Consider the following 19,722-nt stretch of genomic DNA (forward strand, 5'->3'; position numbering starts at 1 on the left):
TACACATATATAATATTTTTATCTTCCAGAGATAAATCGATTCCATCTATTGTGAATTTCTAGTACCAGTCATAGGCGTCCGTTATGGGTGGGTCAACGGATATTTTATCGCATAATTTTTTTGTCCTTTTAAGCATTTTGATACTGGATTATTAAATTGTGAGGTATTCTAGTACTAAAAGGTACTCTTGCTTTAAGTCGGTAGGACACACCGTTTTTTAGAAAAATCAATTTGAAAATTTTTCGTTTCCTGAATTTGAAAAAAAATTGAAAAAAATTAAAAAAAAAACGATGTATTTTACCAACTTAAAGCAAGATTAACTTTTAGTACTAGAATACCTTTAACACATTCTTTAAAAAGAGAGAAACTCAACTTATGACCTACAAAAGTGGACAACATCAATCCCAAATAGACTACTTTATGATAAGGAAAGAAGACATACGTCAATGCAAGGACTGCAAGGTAATACCTTGCAGTCCACAGTAGACCACAAAAAATCAAGTGGTGGATGCTAAAAGATGAGAAGGAAGGTCTATTCAGGGAAAGAATAGTAGAAAAAATATGCTGGAACATGAAAGGAAGCCCTAACACAATTTGGAGAAAAATGGCCATTATTAGAGAGACGGCTATTGAAATACTTAAGAAAACGTCAGGAAAGAAGTTTGAAGATAAAGAGACTTGGTGGTGGTCAAATGAAGTACAAGGAAAAATAAAAGAGAAGGGAAAATTATATAAAAAGTGGCAAGAAACCAGATCGGACATAGATCTTCAAAACTATATGGTCGCCAAAAAGGAAGCGAAAGTAGCAGTAGCAAAAGCGTATTCAAACCTATACGATCAACTTGATACCAGGGAAGGCGAAGCAAAGATATATAAAATAGCCAAACAGAGAGCAAAGAAAGCAAGAGATTTTAATCAGATTAGATGTATCCGAGATGAAAATAATAAAATACTATTTCACGAAAAAGATGTTCAAAAGAGATGGAGAAAGTACTTTGACAGCTTATTAAATGAAGAATTTGACAGACAGCCTGTGGAGTTAACGGAGACAGTAACAACAATGGTTACCAGAATAACAAACGAGGAAGTGGCTCAAGCGCTTCAAAAAATAAAGAAAGGAAAATCAGTCGGACCAGATGATATTCCTGGGGAAGCATGGAGAGCATTGGGAGAGACAGGAAAAAGTTGGCTAGCAGGTCAATTTAATAGAATTATGGAAGTTGGACAAATGCCAGACGAATGGAGAAGCAGTATATTAGTACCTGTCTACAAAAACAAAGGAGACATACAACAATGCACAAACTACAGGGCTATAAAACTACTTAGCCACACCATGAAAATATGGGAAAGAGTATAATTGATAGACGGATACGTGAAGAAACCGAAATATCCGATAATTAATCAATTTGGCTTTATGCAGGGCAGATCAACAACAGATGCAATTTTCATTGTAAGGCAACTGATGGAAAAATACAGGAATAAAGAGACCAACACTCATATGGTATTCATTGATCTTGAGAAAGCATATGATAGAGTTCCTCGAGAGGTTCTGTGGTGGGCACTCAATAAGAAAGGAGTCCCTGGCGAATATGTAAACATTGTGGGAGATATGTATGAGGGAGTAACAACTAGTGTTAGGACAGATGTGGGAGAGACTGATAAATTTCAGGTGAAAGTAGGATTGCACCAAGGCTCGGTGCTTAGTCCTTATTTATTCTCATTAGTTTTGGACCAGATAACAGCGAAACTACAGGGTAGTATTCCATGGTGTCTAATGTATGCTGATGATGTAGTGTTAATAGGAAATAGTGAAAGAGATTTAGAACAAAAACTGGAACAGTGGAGACAAGCTCAGGAGGAAAAAGATTAAAAACTTAGTAGGACAAAAACAGAGTATTTGGAATTTTCATTTAAAGATGGAGTTACTACAAATAAAATGGTATCTTTGGATGGTGAAATGATTGTGAAAAGTAATAGTTTTAAGTACCTAGGATCGGTAGTACAGAGCAATGGAGAAATAGATGGAGATGCATGCAGTAGAATTAGGGCTGGATGGATGAAGTGGAAAGAAGCGAGTGGTGTGTTGTGTGACAGAAAAATTCCAATGAAGCTGAAGGGAAAATTCTATAAAACAGCCATAAGACCGGCTATGATGCACGGAACTGAATTTTGGGCAGTGAAGAAGAAAGAGGAACAACGAATGCATGTGGCGGAAATGAGAATGCTTAAATGGATGAGTGGAGTGACAAAGAAGGATAAAATTAGAAATGAGTATATTAGGGGAAGTCTAGGTGTGGCACCAATTGATGCCAAAATGAGAGAGCATAGGTTAAGATGGTTTGGTCATGTTCAACGTCGAGACGTTAATCACCCAATACGAAGAATAGCTGAAGTGCAGATTCCTGGAAGGAGTAGGAGAGGAAGACCAAAGAAGACCTGGGGGGAGACGATAAGGCAGGACATGTTGGTAAAGGGGATTAACATTGATATGACCCAAGATAGAATTGTGTGGAGAAATGCAATTAGGGAAGCCGACCCCGTATAGGGATAAGGCAAAGATAATGATGACGAATACCTCATAATTTAATAATCTAGTTTCAAAAATTATTAAAAATTAAAGACAAAAAAGTTATGCGATAAAATTAACAGTTGGCGTTGACCTACCCAAAACGGACGCATATGACCGGTACTAGAAATTCTCAATTAATGAAATCAATTCATCTCTGGAATATAAATAAACGTACCAGTTTTCGTTTTTCTAAATAATTTTGTTTTGATATTCAAAAAACGAAAAATTTTGAAATCGATTTTTCTAGAAAACTGTGTATTCTATCGACTTAAAGTAAGAGTACCTTTTAGTACTATAATACCTTTTAGTACTATAGTACTATAAAAAGTTATGCGATAATGTAACTGTTGTCCTACCCAAAACGGACGTCTATGATCGGTACTAGAAATTTGCAATGGATGGAATCGATTTATCTCTGGAATATAAATATGTGTACCAATTTTAGTTTTTCTAAATAAAAGCGTTCTGGAGATATTTAAGAAAAACTAATTACCAGACGCCAACTTCAAATAGCTCTAGCTCCTTGAGGAAGCATTTTCGGACTAGATGAATTGGGTTATATTGTCTTAAAATTATCAGAGGAATCACCTGTCTTCGTTTGTAGGTAGAGTTTCTGGACACCCTGTATAATTTTTCCACGATTTGCAGTCTATTTTCTACGCTTTCTGTTGTTTTTTATTTTTCTTTGTACCTAATGTTTTCATTATTGCATTTTCTTGTCCTAGTTCTTTACACTACCTATATTTGTAATTTTGAACATCTTGTCCCACTTCTAGCGTTTCTCCTCTCATAACTATTTTAAGCCGAATTTTTATCCTGCGATATACTTCACAGATAAATTGTGTTTAAATTATTATATTCATCTCTTTTGTTCTGGGGGATTTTTCTTCTTCTTTAAGGGTCATCCGGCGACGAAGATTGGCAATTATCATGGCTGATTTGACCTTCCAGGCAGTTGCTCTGAACAGTTGCCTTAGAATAGAATAGAAATATGCTTTATTGTCACTGAAAATTTTTACAATTTTATGGACAAAGCTTACATACAGTCAAAAAAAAATAATATCAACAACAAATAACAACTACAATTTACTAAAATTAGATAAATCGTCAATATACAGTAAATAAGATATAAAACCAAAGACAAGCTACAGAAATGAGATACTTAAGCTACAAGCTACAGAAATGAGATACTTAAGAAAAGTGGTGGGAGCAAGAAGATTAGACAAAAGAAGAAACGAAGATATAAGACATGAATTACAGGTAAAATCGCTCAACGAAAAAGTTGAAGAAAAGAAGTTAAAATGGGCTGGACATATGATAAGAATGAGTGGTGAGAGACAAGTAAAAATGACATGGGAGGCCAAAGCAGTGGGTAAAAGCAGGAGGGGCAGACCAAGGAAAAGCTGGAACACTAGTGTAAACGAAATACTCAAGAAAAGAGGAACATCGTGGCAAGAAGCAAAAGTTTTAGCAGCAGATAGGAAGAAGTGGCGTAAATTTGCAGAGAGTATTATATAAAGGAGGAATCCTCGACACCTAATGGTAAAAGAGGCAACCGATTATGTATGTATGTAAAACCAAAGACAAAAACAATTAATTGCAAAATTTATATAAATTGCAAATTGAACAACACAACTTACAACAAATAAAATACAACATTAAGAATTGACAGTTTAAGCTACTGCGTATGCAGGGCTGCTTTATCCATTAGGCAATATAGGCAGTTGCCTAGGGCGGCAAATTATGAGAGGGCGGCAAAAATACTGTACAAAAATATTTGTATATAAAAATTGAAATCGAATAACATTTAAGTACATCGTACTTTTTTTTCATTGAAACATTTTCATTGAAAAATGTCGCCTTTTCGGACGGTTTTTTGCGAATACCTTAAAAATTATGCATCTAACGAAAAAAACTATATAAAACATTTTTGTAGCTTATGAAAAATCAAAGAGATTCGTTCCGTATCTAGTGATAACATAAAAAGAGCTGTAGTAGGTGAAAAGACATCTTTTTATGCATGCTCAAATCGGTGTGTTCAACTTAATAACGGAGAAATGGTCGATTTTAAGGGTATAATGCTATCAATATATTTTGTAACTACTGCCTGAAAAGACCTTTAAAACGACAGCAATGTTAAATTTCGATTACATTCAAACTAAGCGAGATATGGTGTAACAAAAAAGGATGACTAATTTATTTTAAGATAAAATGCGAAGTATGTATGTTTTAACCCCTCATCCACCAGCTTTAAATGCATCGCTTTGCTTCTACAATACCTTTTACTATAGTGTTATTTCTATATTCAACAAGTTGGACGGGTTTAAAATGTATGGTTTTTGAAAAAAATAAGATCCAATTTTTAGAGAGCATTTTTAAATTTTTTAAAAATCTTCCTTTTTCTCCATGTAACTCGAAAATGATAATGAGATACAGTAATGAACGAAAAATAAAATTGTTATCTAAAAGAAAACCTACATTTTTGTAAGATATTTTTTTACGTATCTCTTATCACTTTCGAATTACATGGAGAAAAAGAAGATTTTTAAGGAAATTTAAAAATGTGCTCTATAATTTGATCTTATTCTTTTCAAAATCCATTCATTTTAAACCCGCAACTTTTTGAATATAGGAATAATACTATAGTAGAAGGTATTGTAGAAGAAAAACGATGCATTTAAATTCTGGTGGATGAGGGGGAGTTTGTTGTTGTTGTTTGTTTGGGTTTATATGACTGCGGACACTAAATCCATTCGCCAATTTTACTATTTTTTATTTTATTAGTCATTTTTTCGTATCTTATCCTAAAACTAATACTAATATAATAAACAATTCTACTAATAAATAATTATTTTTGTATTTTTTTTTAATAATTTTATATATATATATATTTTTATTAATTTTTTTCCAAATGATGTTCTCAGAGTTCCACAGCAAAAACTGCAACATTCTTCTTTAGCCCTCTACTTCATTCGAAAGCTATTTTACTATGGACTGTCCAAGTTCGTCATTCATTTTTATCTACATATTTTTTTTATATTTTTTTAATTATTATATTTTTTTTTCTATTTTTTTTTTATATATATTTTTTTATATTTTTTCTTTCTTTTTTTTTTTATTATTTTTTTATTTTTTTTATTTTTTTTAATTTTTATTTTATTATTTTTTTTTTATATCTTTTCTTTTTTTTTTCTTTTCTTTTCTTTTCTTTTTCTTTTAACATATAACAATTTACAAAAAATACTTACTCTATATTTTACAATTACAATTTAAGCTTAATATCTAAAATATGTTTATACAATAGTCGGTATACCAACTCATTATTTTCTAATGTTAATAAATAATTTAAATTAATGGGATGGTGGACATCAGTCAAAGAATACAGTGAATTTAAAAACATATTAACTTTATTAGAGATAAGAGAACAGGTCAAAATTTTGTGTTGTAGATTGCCCAACTGTCCACAAATACATTGTGGACTATCAGCTATATTAATTTTAAATAAATATGATGGAGTAAGACAGTGGTCAAATCTCATTCTGCATATGGTTCTTATCATATCTTTTGTCGACTCCATTTTAGAAAACCAAGGTTTATCCGTTATATAGTTTCTGATTGATCTGTAGTGGTTTCCTGTATTTACGTTTTCATCAATATACCTTTCTTTCCATTCTTTCTTAATCTCTTTGAATAAATTTGATTCAATATCTTTTGGCGTACAAAGATAATGGGTTAATACTCCTTGTGTCACCGCGTTTTTAGCCAATTCATCTACCATTTCATTTCCAGTTATTCCACAGTGGCTTTTAACCCATGCCAACTTAACAGACTTTCCTTGTTGCTGAAGTTCTTTAATTTTATTTATGATATATAATTCAATGTAGTTCACTTTTGATTTAGGATTTATAGCACTAATTTTACTAAGAGAACTTTTACTGTCACTAAAAATTATAAACTTTGAATGATTTATATTAGATAAATATTTTAGTGCTTCCATTATCGCTATTAATTCAGCTGTGTATATACTCATAATAGAATTTAGTTTAAACATTTTACTAATTTTATTACTGCTATCCCAATAGGCACATCCCACACCTTCAATATTTTTTGATGCATCTGTATATAGCATACAATAATCTTTGAACATTTGTGAACTGTCGGAGATAAACACTAATTTTCTTAAAGATATAGGCAACTTGCTATAGTCCCTTAAAAAGTATACCTGAACTTGTTCCATACTATTAAAGTCAATATTATAATTTGGGTTTATGTCATATTTATAAAGTTGTTTATCATATATTGTCATTTTTGAATATAAATCTACCATATTTAGAGTTTTCTTTTTTATCCAATATTTTTCTGTCAAGTCTGCTAAAAACAGTTGATGTATTTTGGAAATTAAACTTGCCTTTTTTTCATACAATCTAACTAAAAGGTTGATGCCAAGTTTTTTTCGTCTTATATCCATCGGCATTTCACAGCATTCAACTTGTAGATTATTTATCGGTGTACTTCTTAGGGCTCCTATACACAATCTAAGGGATTTATTAATGATTTTGTCTATTTTATTTAAATGACACTGTGATGCGTCACTGTATAATATTGATCCGTAGTCGAATATAGCTCTTATATTATTTTTAAATAACAACAAAGAAATATTTGGATCTGCTCCCCAACGTAAGTGTGATACGAATCGAAGAAGGTTTATTCCTTTTTCTGTTTTTTTAACTATATGGTCTATATGTTCTTTCCAGAGAAGCTGTCTATCCAGAGTAATACCCAAATATTTAACATAACTTTGTACAGGATAGGATATATTGTTTATTAAGATGTGATTGGGTATTTCTTTTCGTTTTCTTGTAAAAATACATAATTTGGTTTTGGAATCAGATATATTTAGTCCATGTAATTCACTCCATATTTTAATATGTTTGTCTCCTTCTTCAATGGATTTGACTGCATTTTCTATTTTAATGTTTTCTTGATAAATAACTATATCATCTGCAAATTGTAAAATTTTTGTTGAGTTTAAATTTTTTTCTATATCAGAAGTGTAAATTAAATATAACAAAGGGCTTAATATTCCTCCTTGAGGTAAACCACCCATCGCTAGTCTTGGACCAAATGTGTTATTATTTACCGATATATAAATTTTTCTACAGTCATACAATTTTATTATTTTTTGACAGAAGCATTCTGGCAGACCTATTTGTATCATTTTGTTATATAGTATATTTAAATTAACGTTGTCGTATGCTGCTTCAACATCTAATAAAAGAGCGATTACTGAAGAATTTTTCGTAAACGCTAAATTTATATCTGTTACCAAATGACTCACAGCTTCCACAGTAGAATGATTTTTTCGAAATCCAAATTGTGTTTGTGATAATTTATTGTTTTTTTCTAGCCAACTTTCGAGCCTAAGTTTTATCATTCTTTCCAGTGTTTTTGTTATGCAGGAGCTCAATGAAATACCTCTATAAGATTCTGCTGAATCAGGATTCCGATTTGTTTTGAGAATAGGAATCACCCGGTACTCTCTCCAGTTATCTGGAATATCTTCTGATAACCATATTTGATTAAAAAAATTTAATAGTGTTTCTTTCCCTTTTTGATGTAAATTGGCCAACATAATATAATGTACATTATCTATACCTGGAGAAGTATTTTTCTTATTCTTAAGGCTTATTTCTAATTCACAGAAACTAAATGGAATTGAAAGTGGATGCATAGAGTTTTTTCTTTCCATTACATTAATTTTTGAAAATATATTATCTGGACATAATTTTCTTAAAAACTCCTCAACCCATTCTCCTTCAGTCACTGGATTTACTTGTGGTTTAAAAATGTTTTGTAATCGTTTGGCTTGATTCCACATATCTTTAATTGGTGTATTTTTGTTTAAAGTTTTACAAAAATTTCTCCATGCATTACGCTTACTCTCTAATACAACTTTTTTGGTTTTCGCTACACATTTATTATAATTTATATAATTTTGTATATTAGACTGTAGTTTAAACTTGCGTAAAGCTAGTTTTTGTTCTTCTATTACCTTTTTACAATTGTCATTCCACCAAGTTTTTCTAAATCGTGGATTAGTCCCTGTTCTCTTCTCCGGTATACATATCTTACAATATTCGTTTAATTTATTTAAAAATTGTTGGTAATTTAAATTATTATCTATTTCCATGAAATTATCAGTGATAGAAGAGAAAAGAGACCAATCCGCTTTATTTATGTTCCATTGGAATTTTGTATTTACACATTCCGCTTTATTAACATTAATATTTGACTTAATAATAATAGCAAAATGATTTGATCCTAATGTCTCGTCCACAACATCCCAATCGAAAAAATGACTAATATTTGCTGAGCATATTGTAAGATCTATTGCAGATTTATTATTGCTATTCGGTCTACGCATCAAAGTTTCTTTACCATTATTTAAAATTACAAGATTACAGTCCTCAATAGCTTCTAACAGATTTTTTCCTATAGTATCTACAGTACTACAACCCCAAACATAATTGTGGCTATTAAAATCACCACCAATTATAAAAGGCTTCTCTAGACTATTAAAAAACTTTTTCCATTCATTTAGAGTGATTTTAAGATTTGGTTTTACGTATATTGAATAAATGTTTAACTTTTTTCCGGATTGAATTTTAATTGATATGCTATTGCACATTATGTCATTAATTTGGTGAAAAGTAGGACTGTTGTAAAATTTTATTAATTTTTTCAAAAGGATGGCTACTCCACCATATCCATCATCTCTATCATTCCTAAAGATATTATAACCAGTAAAGTTAATAAAATTACTTTTTTTTAACCAAGTTTCTGATATTAATCCTATATCTATTTTATTGTCATACAAGAATTTTTCTAAATAACCCTTATTTGTTTTAATTGATCTCGCATTCCATTGAAGAAATGAAACGTTAGCCATCACGAGGTAATAATAATTGTGAAATATTGTTTTTTAATAATTCCAACGTTTTTTGATCTAAATTGTGATTAATTTGATTTAATGTTGCTGAAATAAAGTTTACTATTATTTCTCCTATATTATTTTGATTATCGTTTTGTGTTTGTGTTGTGTTAGAATAAATGGGATTATTAAAATTATAACAAGGCTGACTTTGTATTCTTGGTGTTTGCAAAATTTTTCTGCGTGCTTCCATTGTTTCTTTATCTACACTACTAGAATCAATACTACTTGATCTTTTTCGTTTAGATATTGTATATTTATTTGAAGTATTTTCTTGGTCTTTACTTACTGTTGAATAACATTTTTTATATTTATTATTAGCTTCATAATATGTTATATTTTCATTATTCATAACTTTTTTAATATATTCCTGTTTTTGTCTTTCTATACAATCTGCTCCCTTGTCAGTAGCGCTGTGTTTTCCTTTGCACAATACACAAAGTAAATTATTCGGATTGGAACAATTAGATTTGTTGTGTTCTTCGCCACATCTTTCACACCTATCTTTTCCTCTACATTGGGCACTTATATGCCCAAATCTCAAACACTTTAAACATTGGATTATTCTGGGTGTATAATTTTCCACCTCGTATATCATTTTTTCTATTATTACATTTTTTGGTATAGACTGACCTTTAAAAGTGACAATTACGGTTCCTGTTTTTACATAATTAGTATTACCATTATCTTGAATCACTTTCCGCATAATTCTTTTTACATGTAATACTTCGAATTTAATTCCAAATCTAGGTTTAATTAATGATAATAAATCATTATCTTCTATCTCTTTATCTACCAATTTTATAACACCTTTCTTTTGAGTAAAAAACGTTGGAATATATGCCTCATACTCTTTGCTTTTAAGAATTTGAGAATCAATTAATTTATTAGCACTAGCAAAATTATTTAGTTCTACCTTGATTTTATTTCTACCAACTACTGTAATTTGTGTGATATTATTTTCAATTTCAGGTACTGCACTTAAAATCAAACGGGCCGTGCCGATCCTGTGTAATCGACCAATGTTACCGTTTTTATTTTCTATGTGTACTATATAAGGTGCATTATCTCCAAATTGATATCTATGTTTTAATCTTAAATTTATTACTTTATTTAAATTTTGCTTACCTGACTTATCTGTTTGATTTAAATTTGTCAAAGTTTCATCGTTATTGCAACTAAATTTGTTACTTACCTCAATAGTACTACTTGTTTGGTTTTGTTTGTTTGTTACCTTATTATTTACTCTATTGTTATTTTTATTTAATTCCTCATATTCCATCATCCCATCTCCTTCCATTTCTACATAAAATTTACCTTTATCTGGAGGTTCGGGTGGTATACCTTCCATATTATTTGTTTCCTGAAATTTAACTTCTAGGCGCTAAATTTCACACTTTCTTACAGATCACTGGTTTAGTACTTCTTTATACTACTCGTAATACTCAAAAAGTTAAGAAAAAACCTTAAAAATTAATAATTTTTAGGAGAACTTCTAAATAAACTGCCTTTCAATTTGACGTTTATTTGACATTTTTTGAAGGGGGAGTTAAATATACTTTTATTTCTATATTTATATATACTATTTCTTATTTTTATTTCTTATTTAAAAGTGGGCTGATCCCCCATGTCTTAACGGATCATTAAAGTGAAAAACAGCTATAACTTCCACGGGAGTGTACAGCTTATATACATATACATTTCTTATTTTATACTAATTTTTCCTTAAAATACATTAGTCATAAGTTTTTTTGCACCATATCTCGCTTAGTTTGAATGTAACCGATATAACCAAAAGATAGCGAAAGTAATTTGCTGGTGTATACACGTGTATAAAATCGCTCCTGCTATTTAGTAAATTTAAGTGGTACAAAAATGATAAAAACAAGTGAGTTCTTCAACAACTAATCCACAAAAGTGCACGGACATCTTCATCTAAAAAGTGAGTTAAAAATATTAGATTTAAATACACCTAAATTGCAGAAAATCCTTAAATAGAAGCGAATAAAGACTAAAATCCAGTAAAGTAGCTGAAGTCACTTTTTGTCGAATATTCTTGCTAGACATCAATTCCACCAAAATTAATAGACGAGTCACTGCGGTAAATAATGGTAGACGTTAATAACGAAGCTACAAATATATCTCAACTTACCGTTTCAGACCTGACCAATCTTATACATAACGCGATTAAAGAAGTTACTAGTAAACAAACACTTGAAATTAAAAATGAAATTGCTGCTAGTTTGGACAACATTTCGCAAATAATAGAACAAAATAAAAAAGTAATTGAACTTGAAAATAAAGTTTTCTTTCTAGATAGAAAGATAAGAAAAAATAATGTGGTTATATTTCGCTTCAAAATCACAGATAAGAATAATTTACTGTCAGAAGTTCTTGCAAAATTAAATTCCCTTTTAGAGATAAATCTCAAAGCAGAAGACATCAACAACGTCTATCAAATACAAAGAGATCCTCAAAAGTCTCCTGTATTTCTCGAGTTTGTCTCCTTTTTAAGAAAGCAAGATCTGTATAAAAATATTGTAAAATTAAAAGGAACAGGTATATCAATAGTAAATGATGCATCCGTTGAGAACCGGGTAATACAAAAAAAACTCTCAAAACATTTAAAGTTAGCCAGAGAACAGAACCTGCGAGCTAAGATAAGAGGTTATAAATTAGAAATAGAGGACCAGATATACACAGTAGATGATTTGGAAGACCTAGAACAACAAGTAGACTCGCCGTCTTCAGATGAAAGTGATACATGTAGCACTAAATCCAACCAAAATATTACTGTTCATAAACATACTGAGGCCGGCACTTCGATCCAACAGAGTGAGAAGCCAGTGTTCAAGAAACGGAAGCGAGGAAAAATTAACTACAGCCCTAAAACGAGAAATCAGAAACAAACTGCGAACGCTAGAAAATAAAGGCTCCTTTATTTCTTTTTGGTGGAATGAACTCTAATTTTGTTTCTTAGATTTTTATGCTAGATTATACTAATTTATTTTTCTTCTTTTGTATTCTGGTGATTAGGGAATTTATTTATTTTTATAATTAAATGAGTTTTATGTCGTTCATATCAATATTTGTAACTATGCGTCAATATAACAACTAAAAATTATATGAATGCTTATATAATAGACAACATTAACTAAAAAAAAACAATATTTTAAAATTGTACATTTATTTTCAATTCTTTTCAGCTTAGTATATCTGTAAATTTTTATTTTTTTTATTTTCATAATACGTCTTTTCAGCACGCTTAAATTTGGGTATTATTTAGTTTGAATATATTTTGATGGATTTTGTACTTATTTACCTAATAGAATGAATGAGCCATTATCTGTTTGTCATATAAATGCAAGATCTATCTTGGCTAACTTTATTGCTTTTAAAGATGCTGTGTTTAATAAATTTGACTTAATTACAGTATCGGAGTCCTGGCTAAAACCTAATATTGTAAATAGAGTAGTCGATTTACCGGGATACAAAATTTTCAGACGGGATAGATCTTTGAGAATAGGTGGAGGTACTGCTGTATATATTAAAAATAGTTTAAAGCCTAAACCTATTACTAATCTGGACAATATTACTTCCGAACAGTTATGGATTTCGTTTTGTTATAATAATAAAACTTACGCTTTGGGTTCACTTTACAGGCCTAATGATTTTTCTTATCACGATTTCGCTAACGATCTTGACTTATGTTTAGGTACATTATCGCCATCGTATGACTATATTGTTTTTGCTGGGGATCTTAATATTAATTTTTTAGAACCGAGTAGCCTACAATTTAGAACTCTACAGTCAATTTTTGACACTTACAGCCTTACTCAAGTTGTTGACCAACCAACAAGAGGTCCAAAACTACTCGATATTATATTATGTACGGAAGCTTTAAAAATCAGTAATGTAAAAGTTACTAAGTGTCCTTTAGTATCAGATCACTCCATGCCATCTTGTTACTTTGGATCACCGGGTATAAAAAAATTTAAACCTTTTGAATTCACTTTTCGTGACTTTAGAAATTTTAAACCGCATTATTTTCATCGAGATCTAGCAGCTTCCGACCTTCAACAAATTTATCTACTTAATGATATTGAAAGTAAAATCAACGTATTAAATTCCACTATTCTAAATTTATTTCAAATTCATGCAACTCTTCGTCAAATTAAAATTACAAGAAAAAAGGCTCCATGGTTAACAGACACATTAAGGTATATGATGAAATTAAGGGATAAAGCATTATTAAAATTTAAAAAATCAAAAAATGAGAATCATTGGAATTTTTACAAATCAATTCGTAATGAAGTTAATCATGCAATTAAACGCGAAAAGAAGGCGTATTTTGAATTTCAGTTACGGCGAGGAAAAAATATGTGGAAAGAAATGAAGAAGCATAACATCATTAGTAATAAAAAATCGTCGTCATTTATTCCTGATCATTTGCAAGATCCGGATTCTATAAATAATTATTTCGTTCATGGTATTGCTGGTCACGACATTCCTGATGCTGACGTTTTAAACCACTATTCTTCTTCTAAATTTCCTGGTGTTGATAATTTTAGTTTTACAGTAATTGATGAGTTAAAGGTATATGAAAAAATACTTTCAATAAAATCAAACGCTTCTGTACATGATAACATTAATATCACTATGATTCTTTATTGTTGCCCCTACATTTTACCATTTATTACTCACATATTTAATTTTTGTCTACAAATATCTATTCTCCCTTCTGTTTGGAAAGAGTCGAAAGTCATACCTCTTCCAAAAACTGATAGTCCTGTTGACTACAATGAGCTGCGTCCCATAAGCATTCTATGTACCTTTTCTAAAATCCTAGAAAAAGTGATGGATGAACAAATTAGGCAACACATTACCAAATTTCACCTCCTACCAGAACATCAGTCAGGTTTCCGTCCTGGATATAGCTGCACTACCGCACTTCTTAAAGTTTTAGATGACATTTACTCTTATATTGACTCCAACTACCTGTGCATACTAGTTTTATTAGATTACTCGAAGGCATTTGATAAAATTAACCACCCTCTACTTCTCTCACTATGTAATTTTATGTCTTTTAATAAACAAGCGCAAAAAATGTTGAAGTCATATTTAGATCAAAGATCTCAAAGCGTGTTTTTAAATAAAAAGTCGTCAAATAAAATTTACCTATCACGAGGAGTTCCGCAAGGTTCTATATTGGGACCATTGTTGTTTTCGATATAAACCTCCCAGTTCTCAAGTTATTTAAATTATATGAAATCTCACTATTATGCAGATGACACACAATTGTACTTAGAGTTTAAAGAATCAGAAGTTGAAAATGCTTGTTCTAAAATTAATAAAGAACTAAAATCTATTTCAGACATTTCAAACAAATTCTGCTTAAGCATAAATCCCTCAAAATCCAAAGCCATGCTGTTTGGACGTAGAATTGAGAAAAATCGAGTAAATAATAAAATACATTTAAAAATCAATAACGAAAATGTAATTCTATCTAATTGTGAAAAAATCCTGGGACTCATATTAGATGACTCCCTAACGTTCTCTAATCATATTTCATCAATAATTCAGAAAGCATTTTGTAATTTAAAACTTTTATTCTCACATAGACAAATGTTTAATAGAACCACTAAAATTATGCTCTGCAATAGTTTAGTGCTTTCACAGTTTAATTACTGTGATGTAATATATGGACCAGCATTAACACAACTAGATCAGAATCGTTTGCAACGAATTCAAAATATGTGTGTCCGTTTCATTTGTGGTATCAGACGTCGAAATCCAACTTCTAAGCATCTTGCGGATCTAGGATGGTTAAATGTTAGTAACAGGCGTATTCTTCACGGATCAGTATTATTTCATAAAATAATGCTAACCAAAAAGCCCTATTATTTATATAAAAAAGTTAAAAAAAGGTCAGAAGTACATAATATTAATGTCAGATTCAAAAATAAACTTAATATACCGAAACATAAAACCTCGTTATTTCGATCTTGCTTCTCTTACAATATTGCTAATCTGTACAATATGATCCCTGAAAATTTCAAAACTTTACCCATCTCTCAATTTAAATCCAACGTAAAAAAGTCTCTATTTAATAATAGCATAAAATTAAAATTTAGATTATAAACAAGTAAATTTGGCTGCATTCGTTTGAATGATTGCAAAGTTTATTCAATAAAAATTTATTCAATAAAAATAGATAATTAGTGTTATTATCATATACGATAAATTTATTTTAGCATGTAAATAAGGTCTTTAGGTTACACTAGCATAGTAATTATTTGTATTGCGGTTACGTGGAAGAGCGCTTCTTAGCTGGTGTTTCTAGGAACATCATCTAAGAGCGAACGTCGCCTTTTGCTTTATTATAATTATTACTGTTTGTCTAGTTTGTATTTTTTTTTTTGAAAAAAAAAGCAATAAAGTCATTATTATTATCCAGATTTAGCCATACGGCTCACACTCCCTCTAAGGGGGAAATTGACTCATCCCAGATACCTACGGTATCAAAAGGATTGAGCTCTGGTGGGACTCTTTCCGTGTTATCGAGCCCTAGGTGACTTGGTATGCTGGAGTTTCTCCCAGAAATTTTCGTACGCATCTGGCCGTCGCGAGTAGTACAGCTTTCTGCATGGTCTTATAAAGGTGTTCATTTAGACCCAGCTTTTTTATGCTTTCGAGGAGGGTCTTCGGAATGACTCCAGTAGTAGACATAATAATCGGTATCGTCTAGGTACTTTGCATTCTCCATTGCCTTCGTATTTGAATTTCCAGATCTCTGTACTTGGCGATCTTTTCAGTAAATTTACTACGTAGATTATTGTTGTTAGGTATCGCCACATCAATTAGTGTTGTTTGTCTTGTTAATTTATTAACTAGTACGAGATCTGGTCTATTATGTGCCACTGTTTGGTCTGTGAGCACAGTGCGGTCCCAGTATAGCTTGTAGTTGCCATCCTCAAGCATACTCTCGGGGACGTATTGATAATACGGGAGATGGTCCGTTTGGAGAAGTCCCAGCTTGATAGCTATCTCTTGATGAAGTATTTTTCCTACTGCGTCATGCCGTTCCTTGTATTCAGTTGCAGCAAATGCCTGGCAGGCCCCTGTAAGATGTTGTATGGTTTCTTGGGCTTGACATCCATATCGGCATCTGTCGTTTTGAACCTGAGGGTCTTTGATGATATATTTCAGGTAATTTCTGGTTGGTATAACCTGATCCTGAATGGCCAGTAATGAACCCTCCGTTTCAGGGAACATCTTTCCTGCTGTCAACCAATAGTTCGACGCTGTATTGTCGACATAGTCTTGGCTGACCTAATTGGGATGTCGCCCGTGCAGAGGTTTACCCATCCAGGCGCGCATTTTTTCGTCTTTAGTGAGATGGTTTATGCGCATTTCTGGTTCCCTCAGTTTGATCGGTGTTGTGTCATCTACTGCGCAAATAGCGCGATTTAGAGTAGATGTCTCAGCTTGCATCTGAAAATAATATCTTAAATTAGCAATTTGTTTATCTAATTGCTCACCTATATCCATAAGTCCTCTTCCTCCTAGATTCCGTGGTAATGTCGTTCTTTCTACTGCACTTTTAGGATGGTGTTTTTGTGCCTTTGTGAGGTGTGTTCGTACTTTTCGCTAAAGATTTTGTATATCTGTTTTTGTCCACTTAACAATACCAAATGAATAGCTAAGCGCGGAACAAGCGTAGGTGTTTAGTGCCTTAAACAAATTTTTACTGTTAAGCTGTGAACGAAGCAGCTGTTTTATCCTTCGTATAAACTCAGTAGTTATCTCAGTTTTCATTTGCTTATGGTCAATTTTCCGCGCCTGCTTTACTCCAAGATATTTGTATATATCGTTTTCACCCATGGCCTCGATGTTCTGGCCATTTTGCATATCGAATCCACCGGGCTGTATCTTTCCTCTGACTATATTCAAAACGCGGCACTTGTCTAGTCCAAAGTGCATATTAATATCATTAGAGAATGTTTCTACTGTTTTTAGCATTTCTTCTAGATTGTCTCGAGTAGAAGCCATTAATTTCAAATCATCCATATACAACAGATGATTAAGCTTCGCTACTACAGTATTGTTGTTTTTAATGCTAAAACCTGAGTCAGTGGAATTTAATAGCTGTGATAGAGGGTTCATAGCCAAACAGAACCACAATGGACTCAGCGAGTCTCCTTGAAACAGGCCCCGGTTGATTGCGATATTTTCCGTTTCGATATTGTTTTCACCAGGTATTTGGAGGTGAATTTTAGCCTTCCAACTTGTCATTATATGCCTTAAAAAAGTCACTATGTTATCATCGACTTTGTATATTCTCAATATATCTATAAGCCACTCATGCGGCACTGAATCAAAGGCCTTTTTATAGTCAATAAAGGCAGTAAAGAAGTTCCTTTTTTTGGTGAATGCCTGGTTAGAAATGACTGAGTCGATGATCAGTTGTTCTTTGCAACCCATAGAACCCTTAGCGCATCCTTTCTGTTGAGGCTCTATGATATTGTTTAGAGCACAGTGTTGGTAGATACGCCGGGTTATACAGGATGTGACCAATTTATACAAAGTTGGAAGACAAGTAATTGGGCGGTACTTGGCTGGATCTTGGGTGTTATTTTGATCCTTCGGTATTAAATAAGTGGTTCCCTGAGTTAGAAATGATGGTATTTCCTGCGGGTTAGAAATAACATGATTAATTAATGTTGACAAGCACTCATGAACACTCCAAAACCTCTTAAGCCAGAAGTTCTGAACTCCGTCTGGTCCAGGAGATTTCCAGTTATGAAGCTCTTTGATGATATTTGAGACCTCATCGGTAGTGAATGGTTCGTAGTTAGCTGTGACATAGTGGCGACAGTTGTGTGTCGTATCTTCTATCCAGCCAGCATTGTTGTTAAGAGCAGCTGGTGTGGAGAGTTGATTTCCCCAAAACTCATGAATCTCTTCTTGGCTTGGGTAAGACTTGTCGACACTTTCTACGGTGGAATTTAGTTTTCGGTAGAACGCCTTCTCAGAGTTCTCAAAAAGTGCATTGTCACATTTTCGGTTGTTACTAACTTTATACCTTCTTAATCGACCTGAATAGACGGAGAGTTTTTGTTTTAATGTATCCAGACACTGTTGGGCTGTGTTATTTTCCGGATCGTATCTCGAGTGTCCTGCAGTACTCCGCATTATTTCTTCAGCTCTCTTAATGACTTTTCTACTTGTTACACCTCTTATATATTCTGTTACTTGACCAATATCCCTACGCAGTAATTCAATTTTCCCGAGAAGTCTTTTTTCCGAAGGTGCAGTCCTGTTACAAGTCCTTCCGTTATTAGTACCCCGTCTTGTTCTGATCTTAACGCCCATTACATTAGCAATTGCTGTTGCTGCACAGTAGATTAGCATATGCAAATATTCCAATGAGTGGGCTTCTACGACATAGTTGGGTAGGACTTCAGTGTTCACAATTTGTAACAGCGCACCTAGTTTCTTGCAAGAGTTTATTCGTGGTAGCGGTGGTCTGCTAAATGGATTTGTTCCATTAAACTCTTGTACAGCACGAGCCATTTTGTTTGCTAGACTATCGCGCAACTCGTTGTTTTCCTGCTCTGTATTGTCAGGGTGAGTTTCTGCTATAGGAATCTCAGGAATCTGCTCATCAAGAACTGCATTAGGGACTTGATCTATAACTAGCTCTTGATTATTAATCTCCCGTTCGACTTCGCTTTTGATCGTATTGCGTCTAGTCTCTGGGATAAGGTTGTTTCTTATGATTACCCGGTATTGATCTGATACTCTTTGCTCCGATACTTGAATATCTGGGTACTCCCTGCAAAATTCGGCATACAGCTGTTGTCTGTAGCCGATCGTTTCTTGACCGAGGTTTGTCACCTTATAATAGGAGCGCAAAATGCTTTCGTTAATGGACACAGTCCATTTCATGCGCTGCCTCGGTCGTCCCGCTTGAGTGAGCGCCGGCTGATGTTCCAGCGCAGCACCTTCAGCGAGTGGAGCTCTTGCTGTTATTTGGCTCGCTTGTGGTTGTTGTTGGGCTGTAGCTGTTTGTGTGACAGGGGCCCGCCTCCTCAACACCCTGCCACCGACGTCCCGCATGCTGTCACGTCCAGCGCCGGCTCCAGACGTGCCCTGGCG

This window comes from Diabrotica virgifera, chromosome 7 (assembly GCF_917563875.1).
Source record: "Diabrotica virgifera virgifera chromosome 7, PGI_DIABVI_V3a".
Lineage (NCBI taxonomy): Eukaryota > Metazoa > Arthropoda > Insecta > Coleoptera > Chrysomelidae > Diabrotica > Diabrotica virgifera.